Here is a 17349-nt window from a genome sequence, read left to right as displayed (position 1 = left end):
TCTGTGCAGTTACCTTCATCTACAGACCCCAGATCTGCCCCTCCCCCCCAGCCCCCAGATCTGCCCTGCCCCCAGACCTGCCCCCCCAGCCCCCAGATCTGCCCTTCTCCCCCCTCAGACCCCAGATCTGCACCCCCAGCCCCCAGATCTGCCCCTCTCCCCCCTCAGACCCCACATCTGCCCCCCCTCAGACCCCAGATCTGCCCCAGTCCCCCCTCAGACCCCAGATCTCCCCCCCCCCCCCGCCCCAGATCTGCCCCCTCCCCCAGGAGGAGGAGAGAGCCTGGACATGTCTGCACAGGTTTCTGCTCAGGTAGGAGATTGTCAGCACTTTCTGCTGTGTTTGTAGAAATAGATTGAATAATCCTGGAGGGAATCTCTGCAGGAGCCGGCTGAGCTGGGCTCTTCTATCCGGGGGGCCTGGGGGGGGGCTTTCCTTCCGGCCCTGGGGGTGTTTGTGGGCATCATTGGTGTTAAAGAGGGGATCTGTGCACTGCACTGCATCTTACTGCCCTATGAGGGATCTGTGCACTGCACTGCATCTTACTGCACTATGAGGGATCTGTGCACTGCACTGCATCTTACTGCACTATTAGGGATCTGTGCGCACTGCATCTTACTTCACTATGAGGAATTTCTGCACTGCATCTTACTGCACTATGAGGGATCTGTGCACTGAATCTAACTGCACTATGAGGAATCGGCGCACTGCAGTGCATCTTACTGCACTATGAGGGATCTGTACACTGCATCTTACTGCACTGTGAGGGATCTGTGCACTGCATCTTACTGCACTGTGAGGGATCTGTGCACTGCACCTTACTGCACTATGAGTGTTAGAAAAGGTAGACGGACCGGGAGGGCCGGCCGGGGTCAGGAGGAGAGGTCTCCGGGGAGAGCCGTCTCCAGCGATCGTACAGACAAGTAACTTCCCCCCCACAGACAAATACCACACACGGATAAGGTTCAGTGATCTTTATAAGCACTTATTTAAGGTACGGTGAAAGGGTACAAGGAGGTCTGGACTCAGGGGTCCCCTCGATCAGAGTCTCGCAAGGTAGGGAAGGGGGTAGCGGGACAGTCTATTTACCAATCAGGTAACTCGGATGCGATGGTGATGAGCTCACGATCCTCGAACTTTGGAGAGTAGGTGGTATGGGCCGCGGCAGCGCCAGCAGGTCCCGGTGCGGATGGTCGATACAACGGGCCGCGGCAGCGCCAGCAGGTCCCGGCGAGGATGGTCGGTACAACGGGCCGCGGCAGCGCCAGCAGGTCCCGGCGAGGATGGTCGGTACAACGGGCCGCGGCAGCGCCAGCAGGTCCCAGGAAGATGATTGTTGCAGAAGGCCGCGGCAGCGCCAGCAGGCAGGACGATGGTTCACAAGAGCGGGCTACGGCGACGCCAGTAGACCGTCAGGGTTGAGTTCACTCGGTGTCTCTCGACTCCAGGATACAACTGCCTTCCTGCTCCGGAGCTGCCCCAGTTATAGGGCTGGTGCCCTTTGATGTCCGGACCCTCGCACTTGGAGGTCGGAGAGTCCGGGATGAAGGTGTCCAGACACCCAGCAGGGGGTGGAGCCAGTGCCCGGGGGAGCTGGGCGCGATCGGCACCTGGCGGGGGAGAGCCCTTGACACTTCGGTCTCCCATTGACCTGTCAAGTGGTCCGCTCACCTCCTGGGGGGATCGTGGTGCCGGGATGTCGGGGCCGGCCAGGCCCGGGGTTAGGGTCGAGGGGAGGCCAGGCGGCCGCGTGGTACAGGGTCCAAGATGGCGGCTTGACCCGGCCGGGAAAGTCGGTGGGGCTGGACCCCGTGATGCGTAGGGGTCCGAGGGCAGAGGGTCCGTCGGGGAACGGGGTACAGGTGCTTGTCGCGGGGTTATACCAGGTGGCCCGGAGTCCGGGCCTTGTCGAGCGGGGAGGGCGCGAGCCGTCTGTGAGGCCTGTCCAACATGCGTCCCCCCCAGCTGAAGGCGGGGAGAGTCACCCATCTCCTTGGGGACTCTCTTCGTCGAGGCGGAAAAAGCGGGACAGGCCATCCGCGTTGGCGTGGTCTTGGCCCGGTCGGTGCTCCACGGTGAAGTCCATTCCCTGCAGGGAAATGGACCAGCGCAAGAGTTTTGGGTTCTCCCCCCGCATCTGCATCAGCCATTGCAGGGGTCGATGGTCGGTCTGTACCCGGAAGTGGGTACCGAAGAGATAGGGCCGGAGCTTTTTTAGGGCCCACACTACTGCAAATGCTTCCCTCTCGATGGTGCTCCAACGCTGCTCTCGGGCCAGGAGACGTCGACTGATGAAGGCCACCGGCTGGTCATGACCTTCGGAGTTCAACTGGGAGAGGACGGCTCCGATGCCGTGGTCGGAGGCGTCGGTCTGCACCACAAACTCTCGACTGTAATCGGGGGCCTGGAGCACCGGGGCGGTGCACAGGGCGGCCTTCAGCTCCTCGAAGGCCGCTTGACAGTCAGGAGTCCAATTGATCCGCTTTGGCTGGTTCTTAGATGTGAGACCCGTGAGGGGCCCCACGATGCTGCCGTAGTCCTTCACGAACCGCCGGTAGTAGCCGGTGAGCCCCAAGAAGGCTCGGACCTCGGTCTGGGTGACGGGGGGCTGCCAGGACTGGATGGCAGCAATCTTAAGTTGTAGTGGGGCCACCAGCCCGCTCCCCACTTGGTGCCCAAGGTAGGTCACAGATCCTTGGCCAATCTGGCACTTGCCGGCCTTAATGGTGAGGCCGGCCCGCTGGAGGGCTTGTAGGACCTCTTGTAGGTGACGGAGGTGGTCGGCCCAGTGGTGGCTGTTCACAGCGATATCGTCCAGGTAGGCAGCGCTGAATTCTTCAAGCCCCGCCAAGACCTGGTTCACAAGGCGTTGGAACGTGGCGGGGGCATTCTTCATGCCAAAGGGCATGACCTTAAATTGATAGTGGCCATCGGGGGTGGAGAAGGCTGACCGTTCCTGAGCCCTGGGTGTGAGGCCGATTTGCCAGTAGCCCGCCGTTAGGTCGAAGATACTAAGGTAGCGGGCGGCCCCCAGCCGGTCGATCAGCTCGTCTGCTCGGGGGATGGGATGAGCGTCGGTCCGGGTGACAGCGTTCAAGCCCCGGTAGTCGACGCAGAATCTCAGTTCAGGTGCGGTGCCGGGGGCAGCGGCTTTGGGAACCAGTACGACCGGACTGGCCCAGGGACTGTCCGAGGGCTCGATGACCCCGATCGTGAGCATCTTGGCCACTTCCTCCTGTATGCAGGCCCGTACCCGATCTGGTACGCGGTAGGCCCGGTGCCGGACAGGGGGACTGTCCCCGGTGTCTACGTCGTGCAAACACCAGGGGGTGACCCCGGGGGTGAGGGAGAACAGGGCAGCGAACTGCAGCAGGAGGTTCCGGCAGTCCTGTCGTTGCTCCGTAGTGAGGGCGTCAGAGAGCCGGACCCCGTCCACGGAGCCGTCCTTCTCTTGAGTCTTCAGGAGATCCGGGAGGGGCTCGGAGTCTTCTTCTGTGCCACTGTCCGTGGCCATCAAGAGGCTGAGTTCGGAGCGCACAAAGTGCGGTTTGAGCCGGTTGGTGTGGAGGACCCGAAGGGGGTTCCGGGAGGGCCCCATGTCGATGAGGTAAGTGACGGGGCTTTTGCGCTCGACCACTTTGAAGGGCCCCGTCCACTTATCTTGCAGGGCACACGGTTCGGTGGGGGACATCACCCATACCTGCTGCCCCGGCTCGAATTCCACGGAGGAGGCATTGTGGTCATACCACCTCTTCATGTCCTCCTGGCTGGCCTCGAGGTTCGCCTTGGCCATCTCCCTGAAGCGCCGGGTTTGGTTTCGTAAGGCCAGGATGTATTTGAAGACGTCGGGAGGGGTCGTTAGGGGGGCCAATTCCCAGCCCTCCTTCACTAGGCTGAGGGGCCCTCGCACAGGGTGTCCGTACAGGAGTTCAAAGGGGCTAAAGCCGAGGGACTTCTGGGGTACTTCCCGGTAGGCGAAGAGGAGGCACGGGAGCAGTACATCCCACTGGCGACGGAGAGGCTCTTCCAATCCCCCAATCATCCCTTTGAGAGTGCGGTTGAACCGCTCCACTAGTCCGTTCCCTTGGGGGTGATAGGGGGTCGTGAATCTGTAGGTGACCCCGCATTGTTGCCAGAGGGACTTCATGTATTTCGATATGAAGTTCGTACCTCGGTCGCTGACGACTTCTCGGGGGAAGCCTACCCGGGAGAAGATCCCCATCAGGGCCCGGCCAACCACTGGAGCGGTCACGGTCCGTAGGGGCACCGCCTCGGGATAGCGGGTGGCATGGTCCACTAGTACCAAGATGAACCTGTGTCCTTGTGCCGTGCGGGGGTCCAGCGGTCCCACAATGTCTATCCCCACCCTCTCGAACGGGGTGGTGACCACCGGGAAGGGTTGTAGAGGGGCCTTAAGCTTCCGTCCACTCTTCCCGCTGGCTTGGCATGTGGGGCACGATCGGCAGTGGTTCAGGACGTCATTCCTCATTTTTGGCCAGAAAAAGTGGGTCACCAGTCGACTGTACGTTTTATCTTGGCCCAGGTGCCCAGCCAGGGGGACATCGTGGGCTAGGTTGAGCAGAAAGTCTCGGAAGCGGAGCGGTACCACCAGAACTCGGCTGGCCCCCAGCTCGGCGATTCTTTGCTCGCTGTAGAGCAGGTCGTTATCCCAGTAGACCCAGTGGGTTCCGGTGGTGTCCCCGGCGGCTTGGGTGCTGGCTTGTTGGCGGAGTCCCTCGAGGGAGGGACAGGTCTTTTGCTCCTGGCGGAACTGTTCCTGGGTGGGCCCCCCTTCTTGCCGCCACTGAGCCAGATCCGGAAGGTCCTGGGGTTGCGCGTTTTCTTCGGTGGTCTGGTCTGGGAGGTCGGGCTCGCCGTTGTCCTCTACGGGGGCAACCGGGGGCGGAGGTGCCGGCCACTCGGTTTCTTCTGATCGGGGGGCGGCACGGCCGGCCATGGATCGGGTGGTTATGCAGGCCCAGTCCGGGAGGCCCAGCATCCCCAAGTGTTCTCTTCTCTCGACGGTGGCCCACGGGGAACTCTCAAGGTCATTCCCCAGGAGGCAGTCCACGGGGGCATCGTCCCGGACCGTCACTTTCAGTAGGCCGGAGACCCCTCCCCATTCAAACGGGACGCAGGCCATCCTACACATGCTCTCAGAGTTATCTGCCGAGCGGACGGGGCAGAGAATGTTCGGCAGGATCTGCTCGGGCTTCACCAGGTGACAGCGGACGGCTGTCACGCTGGCGCCGGTGTCGCGCAAGGCCTCAGCTCTCTGTCCATTAATGGTCACCCACTGACCGTATTTTCTGGTGTTGGCGGGTAGGGGAGCCCGCGGAACCATGTCTCTTCCCCCTAAGCATGCCAGGACCATGGCGGCCGGTTCCCACCCTTGCTGGTCCGGCTCACACTCCTCGGGTCCTTCCGACGACTGTTCCTCCCCCAGGGCCGCGGCAGCTACCTGGCGGGGCTTGGGCGGTTGGTTCAGCGGGCAGTTCGGATCGTTGGCGTAGTGGCCTAGTCGCTGGCACCGGTGGCACGTGACGTTGGCTCGGTACCCAGGCCGCAACGGGGGGTTGCCCCGGCCGGCCGGCGGCGGGGTGCTGGTCACGGTGGTTGCCGGTAAGGCGTCTCTCCCACGCCCCTGGCCTCCTCCTCCTCCCCGAGGACGGTGCTGGCCTTGGTTGCTTCTGTTCTGGTCGTGTGGCCCTTTCCGGCCCACTCGGGTGCTTTCCCATCGGTCAGCTTCGGCGGCGAGCTGCCGGGGGTCAGTCAGCTTACTGTCGAGTAGGTGCTGCCTGAGCTCGACGAAACAGTTGTTTGACAGGTGTTCCCATACCATGAGGTTGAAGAGTTGTTCGTATGTGGTGACCTGACTTCCCTTGATCCAACCCTCGAAGGCCCGGCTGAAATAGTTCACGTATTCCACCCAAGTTGTACCTGGGATCCGGGTGCAATCCCTGAACCTCTGGCGGTACATCTCGGGTGTGAGGCCGTAGCGGGTGAGGAGGGCAGTCTTCATGTGGTCGTAGGACGACATTTGGTGATCGGGGAGCTGCAGTAGGGCATCGCGACCCTCGTTGACAAATCTCCCCCAAAGTCCGGCTCCCCAATCACTCCGGTCGATCCGGTGGGAGGTCATTGCGATCTCATAGGCCTTAAACCACTGTTGTATGTCGTCTTCTCGGACATACTCGCGGACCACATCCTTGGGGATGTGAACTTTTTTCTCAGTTGGTCCCGGGGTGTGTGGTCTTTCAGGCACCCCCAAGTCCTTATGCTGTTTGCGCAGTTCTATTTCTGCCAATTGGCGCTCGTGCTCGAGCGTTATCTTTTTCTCTTCCAGCTCTCTCTGTCTCTGTTTTTCTTCCCGTTCCTCTCGAATCCGCATGTGCTCGAGGTTGAGTTTCTGTTCAGCTAACTTGAGCTCCCCATCCATCTTGAGTCGTGCCATCTCTAATTCGTGCAGTCTGACTCTGTCTCTTTCTCGTATCTCCTCCGGTGAGAGGCCCGTTCCCCGTTCCTCGGGAGTCGTGGCGTTTCTCTCTGGTGTAACGCTGTTTTGGTCTGGTGTGACGCTGCTTTGGTCGGAGGGTCTTGCGACCCCCGTTTCTGTCCACGACTCAAGGGCGCGCTTTAGATCCTCCTTGGTACTCAGGCCAGTGGTAGCAATGCCAAGTTCTATGCAAAATTGTCTCAGTTCGCGGTGGTTGTATTCTTCTAGTTTCTCCATTTGGAACTTCTCGGTGGAGCTGCTATCTTTGGTCGACATCGTGCTTTGTCGTGGGGTGAGCTACTCTCTGTACGATTACGCGTTGATTCGGATCGCGCCGCTGGCCACCAATGTTAGAAAAGGTAGACGGACCGGGAGGGCCGGCCGGGGTCAGGAGGAGAGGTCTCCGGGGAGAGCCGTCTCCAGCGATCGTACAGACAAGTAACTTCCCCCCCACAGACAAATACCACACACGGATAAGGTTCAGTGATCTTTATAAGCACTTATTTAAGGTACGGTGAAAGGGTACAAGGAGGTCTGGACTCAGGGGTCCCCTCGATCAGAGTCTCGCAAGGTAGGGAAGGGGGTAGCGGGACAGTCTATTTACCAATCAGGTAACTCGGATGCGATGGTGATGAGCTCACGATCCTCGAACTTTGGAGAGTAGGTGGTATGGGCCGCGGCAGCGCCAGCAGGTCCCGGTGCGGATGGTCGATACAACGGGCCGCGGCAGCGCCAGCAGGTCCCGGCGAGGATGGTCGGTACAACGGGCCGCGGCAGCGCCAGCAGGTCCCGGCGAGGATGGTCGGTACAACGGGCCGCGGCAGCGCCAGCAGGTCCCAGGAAGATGATTGTTGCAGAAGGCCGCGGCAGCGCCAGCAGGCAGGACGATGGTTCACAAGAGCGGGCTACGGCGACGCCAGTAGACCGTCAGGGTTGAGTTCACTCGGTGTCTCTCGACTCCAGGATACAACTGCCTTCCTGCTCCGGAGCTGCCCCAGTTATAGGGCTGGTGCCCTTTGATGTCCGGACCCTCGCACTTGGAGGTCGGAGAGTCCGGGATGAAGGTGTCCAGACACCCAGCAGGGGGTGGAGCCAGTGCCCGGGGGAGCTGGGCGCGATCGGCACCTGGCGGGGGAGAGCCCTTGACACTTCGGTCTCCCATTGACCTGTCAAGTGGTCCGCTCACCTCCTGGGGGGATCGTGGTGCCGGGATGTCGGGGCCGGCCAGGCCCGGGGTTAGGGTCGAGGGGAGGCCAGGCGGCCGCGTGGTACAGGGTCCAAGATGGCGGCTTGACCCGGCCGGGAAAGTCGGTGGGGCTGGACCCCGTGATGCGTAGGGGTCCGAGGGCAGAGGGTCCGTCGGGGGACGGGGTACAGGTGCTTGTCGCGGGGTTATACCAGGTGGCCCGGAGTCCGGGCCTTGTCGAGCGGGGAGGGCGCGAGCCGTCTGTGAGGCCTGTCCAACAATGAGGAATCTCTGCACTGCATCTTACTGCACTGTGAGGGATCTGTGCACTGCATCTTACTGCACTGTGAGGAATCTTTGCACTGCATCTTACTGCACTGTGAGGTATCTGTGCACTGCATCTGACTGTATTGTGAGGGATCTGTGCACTGTATCTTATTGCACTGTGAGGAATCTGTGCACTGCATCTGACTGTATTGTAAGGGATCTATGCACTGCATCTCAGGGCACTATGAGTCTGTGCATGCTGCACTTCATCTTACTTCACTATTAGGAATCTATGCACAGGAGCTGCCCATGCAGGTAAGGGTGGTGAGGAGGGAGTCAACATCCGACGACGAGGGAAAATTAAATTTAAAAAAAAGAAAACCGCTTACCTTGCCCTTGCTTATTTTTAATGGGTTTCCATTTTGAATGTCTGGTACCTTTCAAATGCCATTGTGCTAAATCGACATTGTACCCTTGCACAGAAGGATGAATCTGACACTATCAGCCTGGGATTGGATGGATCAGCCTTCTGTAGTGCGAGCAACAAGGCGTGAATATCTGAGAGCTGCGCAGTGCAGTCACCAAAGGCTTTAATGAGAGTCTACAGTGGTTTGCTTTTGGCGTTTTCACAATTTCCCTGCAAGCAGCACATGTCACAGTGTATTCCTGTGTCATAACAACCACAGGATGTGCAGAGCCATCTGTATAGAAAACTCTCTTATAGTCCTCAGTGGGTAGGATATTAGGAGTTTGTGGTATATTTTGTGTATAGTGGAGAAAATCTTGAATGCCGAGAGTCAGATCATACTCAAATGTTACATAAACTCCACTTAAAGATACAGGCCATTGCGTCATCATCTGTTGCGGCCAGTATTGTCACTGTCCGCTCCGCCCTGGTCGGGTGTCGTTCCGCGTCATCATCTGTTGTGGCCAATGTTATTACTATACACTCCGCCCTGGTCAGGTGTCTTTCCGCGTCATCATTTGTTGTTGCCAGTATTGTCACTATACACTCCGCCCTGGTCAGGTGTCGTTTTGCGTCCTCATCTGTTGTGGCCAGTATTGTCACTATACACTCTGCCCTGGTCAGGTGTCGTTCCGCGTCATCATCTGTTGTGGCCAGTATTGTCACTATCCGATCCTCCCTAGTCAGGTGTCGTACTGCGTCATCATCTGCTGTGGCTAGTATTGTCACTATACACTCTGTCCTGGTCAGGTGTCGTTCCTCGTCATCATCTGTTGTGGCCAGTATTGTCACTATACACTCTGTCCTGGTCAGGTGTAATTCCGCGTCATCATCTGCTGTGGCCAGTATTGTCACTATACACTCCGCCCTGGTCGGGTGTTGTTTTGCGTCATCCTCTGTTGTGGCCAGTATTATTACTATACACTCCGCCCTGGTCAGGTGTCGTTCCGCGTCATCATCTGTTGTGGCCAGTATTGTCACTATAGACTCCGCCCTGGTTAGGTATTGTTCCGCGTCATCATCTGTTGTGGCCAGTATTGTCACTATACACTCCGCCCTGGTCGGGTGTTGTTTTGCATCATCCTCTGTTGTGGCCAGTATTGTCACTGTCTGCTCAGCCCTGGTTAGGTGTTGTTCTGCGTCATCATCTGTTGTGCCCATTATTGTCACTATACACTCCGCCCTGGTCAGGTGTCGTTCCGCGTCATCATCTGTTGCTGCCAGTATTGTCACTATACACTCTGCCCTGGTCAGGTGGTGTTTTGCGTCATTATCTGTTGCTGCCAGTATTTTCACTATACTCTCCGCCCTGGTCAGGTGTCGTTCCCCGTCATCGTCTGTTGTGGCCAGTATTGTCACTATCCGATCCTCCCTAGTCATCAGTCGTACTGCGTCATCATCTGCTGTGGCCAGTATTTTCACTATACACTCTATCCTGGTCAGGTGTCGTTCCTCGTCATCATCTATTGTGGCCAGTATTGTCACTATACACTCCGCCCTGGTCGGGTGTTGTTTTGCGTCATCCTCTGTTGTGGCCAGTATTGTCACTGTCCGGTCCGCCCTGGTCAGGTGTTGTTCTGCTTCATCTGTTGTGGCCAGTATTGTCAATATACACTCCGCCCTGGTCAGGTGTTGTTCTGCGTCATCATCTGTTGTGGCCATTATTGTCACTATACACTCCGCCCCGGTCAGGTGTCGTTCCACGTGTTCATCTGTTGTGGCCAGTATTGTCACTGTCCGGTCCGCCCTAGTCAGGTGTCGTTCTGCGTCAACATCTGTTGTGTCCAGTATTGTCACTATCCGCTCCGCCCTGGTCGGGTGTCGTTCCGCGTCATCATCTGTTGTGGCCAGTATTGTCACTATACACTCCGCCCTGGTCAGGTGTCCTTTTGCGTCCTCATCTGTTGTGGGCAGTATTGTCACTATACACTCTGCCCTGGTCAGGTGTCGTTCCGCGTCATCATCTGTTGTGGCCAGTATTGTCACTATCCGATCCTCCCTAGTCAGGTGTCGTACTGCGTCATCATCTGCTGTGGCTAGTATTGTCACTATACACTCTGTCCTGGTCAGGTGTCGTTCCTCGTCATCATCTGTTGTGGCCAGTATTGTCACTATACACTCTGTCCTGGTCAGGTGTAATTCCGCGTCATCATCTGCTGTGGCCAGTATTGTCACTATACACTCCGCCCTGGTCGGGTGTTGTTTTGCGTCATCCTCTGTTGTGGCCAGTATTATTACTATACACTCCGCCCTGGTCAGGTGTCGTTCCGCGTCATCATCTGTTGTGGCCAGTATTGTCACTATAGACTCCGCCCTGGTTAGGTATTGTTCCGCGTCATCATCTGTTGTGGCCAGTATTGTCACTATACACTCCGCCCTGGTCGGGTGTTGTTTTGCATCATCCTCTGTTGTGGCCAGTATTGTCACTCTCTGCTCAGCCCTGGTTAGGTGTTGTTCTGCGTCATCATCTGTTGTGCCCATTATTGTCACTATACACTACGCCCTGGTCAGGTGTCGTTCCGCGTCATCATCTGTTGCTGCCAGTATTGTCACTATACACTCTGCCCTGGTCAGGTGGGGTTTTGCGTCATTATCTGTTGCTGCCAGTATTTTCCCTATACTCTCCGCCCTGGTCAGGTGTCGTTCCCGTCATCGTCTGTTGTGGCCAGTATTGTCACTATCCGATCCTCCCTAGTCATCAGTCGTACTGCGTCATCATCTGCTGTGGCCAGTATTTTCACTATACACTCTGTCCTGGTCAGGTGTCGTTCCTCGTCATCATCTATTGTGGCCAGTATTGTCACTATACACTCCGCCCTGGTCGGGTGTTGTTTTGCGTCATCCTCTGTTGTGGCCAGTATTGTCACTGTCCGGTCCGCCCTGGTCAGATGTCGTTCCGCGTCATCATCTGTTGAGGCCAGTATTGTCACTATACACTCCGCCCTGGTCGGGTGTTGTTTTGCGTCATCCTCTGTTGTGGCCAGTATTGTCACTGTCCGGTCCGCCCTGGTCAGGTGTTGTTCTGCGTCATCTGTTGTGGCCAGTATTGTCACTATACACTCCGCCCTGGTCAGGTGTTGTTCTGCGTCATCATCTGTTGTGGCCATTATTGTCACTATACACTCCGCCCCGGTCAGGTGTCGTTCCACGTGTTCATCTGTTGTGGCCAGTATTGTCACTGTCCGCTCCGCCCTAGTCAGGTGTCGTTCTGCGTCAACATCTGTTGTGTCCAGTATTGTCACTATCCGCTCCGCCCTGGTCGGGTGTCGTTCCGCGTCATCATCTGTTGTGGCCAGTATTGTCACTATACACTCCGCCCTGGTCAGGTGTCCTTTTGTGTCCTCATCTGTTGTGGGCAGTATTGTCACTATACACTCTGCCCTGGTCAGGTGTCGTTCCGCGTCATCATCTGTTGTGGCCAGTATTGTCAATGTACGGTCCTCTCTAGTCAGGTGTCGTTCCGCGTCATCATCTGTTGTGGCCAGTATTGTCACTATATAATCCGCCCTGGTCAGGTATTGTTCTGCGTCATCATCTTTTGTGGCCAGTATTGTCACTATACACTCCGCCCTGGTCAGGTGCCGTTCCACGTCATCATCTGTTGTGGCCAGTATTGTCACTGTCCGCTCCGATCTAGTCAGGTGTCGTTATGCGTCATCATCTGTTGTGGCCAGTATTGTCACTATCCGCTCCGCCCTGGTCAGGTGTCGTTCCACTTCATGATCTGTTATAGCCAGAATTATTACTATACACTCTGCCCTGGTCAGGTGTCGTTTTGTGTCATCATCTGTTGTGGCCAGTATTGTCACTATACACTCTGCCCTGGTCAGGTGTTGTTCCGCGTCATCATCTGTTTTGGTCGGTATTGTCACTGTCTGCTCAGCCCTGGTCAGGTGTTGTTCTGTGTCATCTGTTGTGGCCAGTATTGTCACTATACACTCTGCCCTGGTCGGGTGTTGTTTTGCATCATCCTCTGTTGTAGCCAGTATTTTCACTGTCTGCTCAGCCCTGGTCAGGTGTTGTTCTGCGTCATCATCTGGTGTGGCCAGTATTGTCACTATACACTCCGCCGTGGTCAGGTGTCGTTCCACGTCATCATCTGTTGTGGCCAGTATTGTCACTGTCCGCTCCGCCCTGGTCAGGTGTCGTTCTGCGCCATCATCTGTTGCTGCCAGTACTGTCACTATACACTCTGCCCTGGTCAGGTGTCGTTTTGCATCATCATTTGCTGTGGCCAGTATTGTCACTATACACTCTACCCTGGTCAGGTGTCGTTTTGCATCATCATTTGCTGTGGCCAGTATTGTCACTATACACTCTGCCCTGGTCAGGTGTCGTTCCACGTCATCATCTGTTGTGGCCAGTATTCTCACTATGCACTCTACCCTGGTCAGGTGGCGTTCCGCGTCATCATCTGTTGCTGCCAGTATTGTCACTATACACTCCGCCCTGGTCAGGTGTCATTCCACGTGTTTATCTGTTGTAGCCAGTATTGTCACTGTCCGCTCCGCCCTAGTCAGGTGTCGTTCTGCGTCATCATCTGTTGTGTCCAGTATTGTCACAATCCGCTCCGCCCTGGTCAGGTGTCGTTCCGCGTCATCATCTGTTGTGGCCAATATTATTACTATACACTCCGCCCTAGTCAGGTGTCGGTCTGCGTCATCATCTGTTGTGGCCAGTATTGTCACTATCCGCTCCACCCTAGTCAGGTGTCGTTCTGCGTCATCATCTGTTGTGGCCAGTATTGTCACTATCCGGTCCGCCCTGGTCAGGTGTCGTTCCACGTCATCATCTGTTTTGGCCAGTATTATTACTATACACTCCGCCCTGGTCAGGTGTCGTTTTGTGTCATCATCTGTTGTGGCCAGTATTGTCACTAAACACTCTGCCCTGGTCAGGTGTTGTTCCGCGTCATCATCTGTTTTAGTTGGTATTGTCAATATCCGGTCCTCCCTAGTCAGGTGTCGTTCCGCGTCATCATCTGTTGTGGCCAGTATTGTCACTATACACTCTGCCCTGGTCGGGTGTCGTTCCACGTCATCATCAGTTGTGGCCAGTATTGTCACTGTCCGCTCCGCCCTGGTCAGGTGTCGTTCTGCGCCATCATCTGTTGCTGCCAGTATTGCCACTATACACTCTGCCCTGGGCAGGTGTCGTTTTGCATCATCATTTGCTGTGGCCAGTATTGTCACTATACACTCTGCCCTGGTCAGGTGTCATTCCGCGTCATCATCTGTTGTGCCCAGTATTATTACTATACACTCCGCCCTAGTCAGGTGTCGCTCTGCGTCATCATCTGTTGTGGCCAGTATTGTCACTATGGACTCTACCCTGGTCAGGTGGCGTTCCGCGTCATCATCTGTTGCTGCCAGTATTGTCACTATACACTCCGCCCTGGTCAGGTGTCGTTCCGTGTCATCATCTGTTGTGGCCAATATTATTACTATACACTCTGCCCTGGTCAGGTGTCTTTCCGCGTCATCATCTGTTGCTGCCAGTATTGTCACTATACACTCCGCCCTGGTCAGGTGGCGTTTTGCGTCCTCATCTGTTCTGGCCAGTATTGTCACTACACACTCTGCCCTGGTCAGGTGTCGTTCCGCGTCATCATCTGTTGTGGCCAATATTGTTAATATCCGGTCCTCCCTAGTCCGGTGTCGTTCCGCGTCATCATCTGTTGTGGCCAGTATTGTCACTATATACTCCGCCCTGGTTATGTATTGTTCCGCGTCATCATCTGTTGTGGCCAGTATTGTCACTATACACTCCGCCCTGGTCGGGTGTTGTTTTGCATCATCCTCTGTTGTGGCCAGTATTGTCACTGTCTGCTCAGCCCTGGTTAGGTGTTGTTCTGCGTCATCATCTGTTGTGCCCATTATTGTCACTATACACTCTGCCCTGGTCAGGTGTCGTTCCACGTCATCATCTGTTGCTGCCAGTATTGTCACTATACACTCTGCCCTGGTCAGGTGTCGTTTTGCGTCGTCATCTGCTGTGGCCACTATTGTCCCTGTACACTCTGCCCTGGTCAGGTGTTGTTTGCGTCATCATCTGTTGTGGCCAGTATTATTACTATACACTTCGCCCTAGTCAGGTGTCGTTCTGCGTCATCATCTCTTGTGGCCAGTATTGTCACTATGCACTCTGCCCCAGTCAGGGGGTGTTCCGCGTCATTATCTGTTGCTGCCAGTATTTTCACTATACTCTCCGCCCTGGTCAAGTGTCGTTCCGCGTCATCATCTGTTGTGGCCAGTATTGTCACTATCCGATCCTCCCTAGTCAGGTGTCGTTCTGCGTCATCATCTGCTGTGGCCAGTATTGTCACTATACACTCTGTCCTGGTCAGGTGTCGTTCCTCCTCATCATCTGTTGGTGCCAGTATTGTCACTATACACTCTGTCCTGGTCAGGTGTCATTCCGCGTCATCATCTGCTGTGGCCAGTATTGTCACTATACACTCCGCCCTGGTCGGGTGTTGTTTTGCGTCATCCTCTGTTGTGGCCAGTATTATTACTATACACTCTGCCCTGGTCAGGTGTCGTTCCTCGTCATCATCTGTTGTGGCCAGTATTGTCACTATACACTCTGTCCTGGTCAGGTGTCATTCTGCGTCATCATCTGCTGTGGCCAGTATTGTCACTATACACTCTGCCCTGGTCGGGTGTCGTTCCGCGTCATCATCTGTTGTGGCCAGTATTATTACTATACACTCCGCCCTAGTCAGGTGTCGCTCTGCGTCATCATCTGTTGCTGCCAGTATTGTCACTATACACTCCGCCCTGGTCAGGTGTCGTTCCACGTGTTTATCTGTTGTCGCCAGTATTGTCACTGTCCGCTCCGCCCTAGTCAGGTGTCGTTCTGCGTCATCTTCTGTTGTGTCCAGTATTGTCACTATCCGCTCCGCCCTGGTCAGGTGTCGTTCCGTGTCATCATCTGTTGTGGCCAATATTATTACTATACACTCTGCCCTGGTCAGGTGTCTTTCCGCGTCATCATCTGTTGCTGCCAGTATTGTCACTATACACTCCGCCCTGGTCAGGTGGCGTTTTGCGTCCTCATCTGTTCTGGCCAGTATTGTCACTACACACTCTGCCCTGGTCAGGTGTCGTTCCGCGTCATCATCTGTTGTGGCCAATATTGTTAATATCCGGTCCTCCCTAGTCCGGTGTCGTTCCGCGTCATCATCTGTTGTGGCCAGTATTGTCACTATATACTCCGCCCTGGTTATGTATTGTTCCGCGTCATCATCTGTTGTGGCCAGTATTGTCACTATACACTCCGCCCTGGTCGGGTGTTGTTTTACATCATCCTCTGTTGTGGCCAGTATTGTCACTGTCTGCTCAGCCCTGGTTAGGTGTTGTTCTGCGTCATCATCTGTTGTGCCCATTATTGTCACTATACACTCTGCCCTGGTGTCGTTCCACGTCATCATCTGTTGCTGCCAGTATTGTCACTATACACTCTGCCCTGGTCAGGTGTCGTTTTGCGTCGTCATCTGCTGTGGCCACTATTGTCCCTGTACACTCTGCCCTGGTCAGGTGTTGTTTGCGTCATCATCTGTTGTGGCCAGTATTATTACTATACACTTCGCCCTAGTCAGGTGTCGTTCTGCGTCATCATCTCTTGTGGCCAGTATTGTCACTATGCACTCTGCCCCAGTCAGGGGGTGTTCCGCGTCATTATCTGTTGCTGCCAGTATTTTCACTATACTCTCCGCCCTGGTCAAGTGTCGTTCCGCGTCATCATCTGTTGTGGCCAGTATTGTCACTATCCGATCCTCCCTAGTCAGGTGTCGTTCTGCGTCATCATCTGCTGTGGCCAGTATTGTCACTATACACTCTGTCCTGGTCAGGTGTCGTTCCTCCTCATCATCTGTTGGTGCCAGTATTGTCACTATACACTCTGTCCTGGTCAGGTGTCATTCCGCGTCATCATCTGCTGTGGCCAGTATTGTCACTATACACTCCGCCCTGGTCGGGTGTTGTTTTGCGTCATCCTCTGTTGTGGCCAGTATTATTACTATACACTCTGCCCTGGTCAGGTGTCGTTCCTCGTCATCATCTGTTGTGGCCAGTATTGTCACTATACACTCTGTCCTGGTCAGGTGTCATTCTGCGTCATCATCTGCTGTGGCCAGTATTGTCACTATACACTCTGCCCTGGTCGGGTGTCGTTCCGCGTCATCATCTGTTGTGGCCAGTATTATTACTATACACTCCGCCCTAGTCAGGTGTCGCTCTGCGTCATCATCTGTTGCTGCCAGTATTGTCACTATACACTCCGCCCTGGTCAGGTGTCGTTCCACGTGTTTATCTGTTGTGGCCAGTTTTGTCACTGTCCGCTCCTCCCTAGTCAGATGTCGTTCTGCGTCATCATCTGTTGTGTCCAGTATTGTCACTATCCGCTCCGCCCTGGTCAGGTGTCGTTCCGCGTCATCATCTGTTGTGGCCAATATTATTACTATACACTCCGCCCTGGTCGGGTGTCTTTCCGCGTCATCATCTGTTGCTGCCAGTATAGTCACTATACACTCCGCCCTGGTCAGGTGTCGTTTTGCGTCCTCATCTGTTGTGGCCAGTATTGACACTATACACTCTGCCCTGGTCAGGTGTCGTTCCGCGTCATCATCTGTTGCGGCCAGTATTGTCACTGTCCGCTCCGCCCTGGTCGGGTGTCGTTCCGCGTCATCATCTGTTGTGGCCAATATTGTCAATATTCGGTACTCCCTAGTCAGGTGTCGTTCCGCGTCATCATCTGTTGTGGCCAGTATTGTCACTATATACTCCGCCCAGGTTAGGTATTGTTCCGCGTCATCATCTGTTGTGGCCAGTATTGTCACTGTCCGGTCCGCCCTGGTCAGGTGTCGTTCCGCGTCATCATCTGTTGTGGCCAGTATTGTCACTATACACTCCGCCCTGGTCGGGTGTTGTTTT

The 17349-nt window shown here is 55.7% G+C and overlaps 1 pseudogene across 1 annotated transcript in view; it reads left to right on the top strand.

Annotated features, from left to right (window-relative positions):
• Nucleotides 1–246: 246 nt before the first annotated feature.
• Nucleotides 247–17349, top strand: part of LOC146839221 (uncharacterized) — a 136610-nt pseudogene continuing 119507 nt past the window's right edge. The window contains exon 1 of the transcript XR_014960810.1: nucleotides 247–313. The product of XR_014960810.1 is annotated as an uncharacterized LOC146839221 (transcript). The remainder of the gene's footprint in view (nucleotides 314–17349) is intronic.

Source organism: Triturus cristatus, chromosome 4_2 (assembly GCF_964204655.1).
Source record: "Triturus cristatus chromosome 4_2, aTriCri1.1, whole genome shotgun sequence".
NCBI lineage: Eukaryota > Metazoa > Chordata > Amphibia > Caudata > Salamandridae > Triturus > Triturus cristatus.
This window is presented reverse-complemented; position numbering and strand designations above follow the sequence as displayed.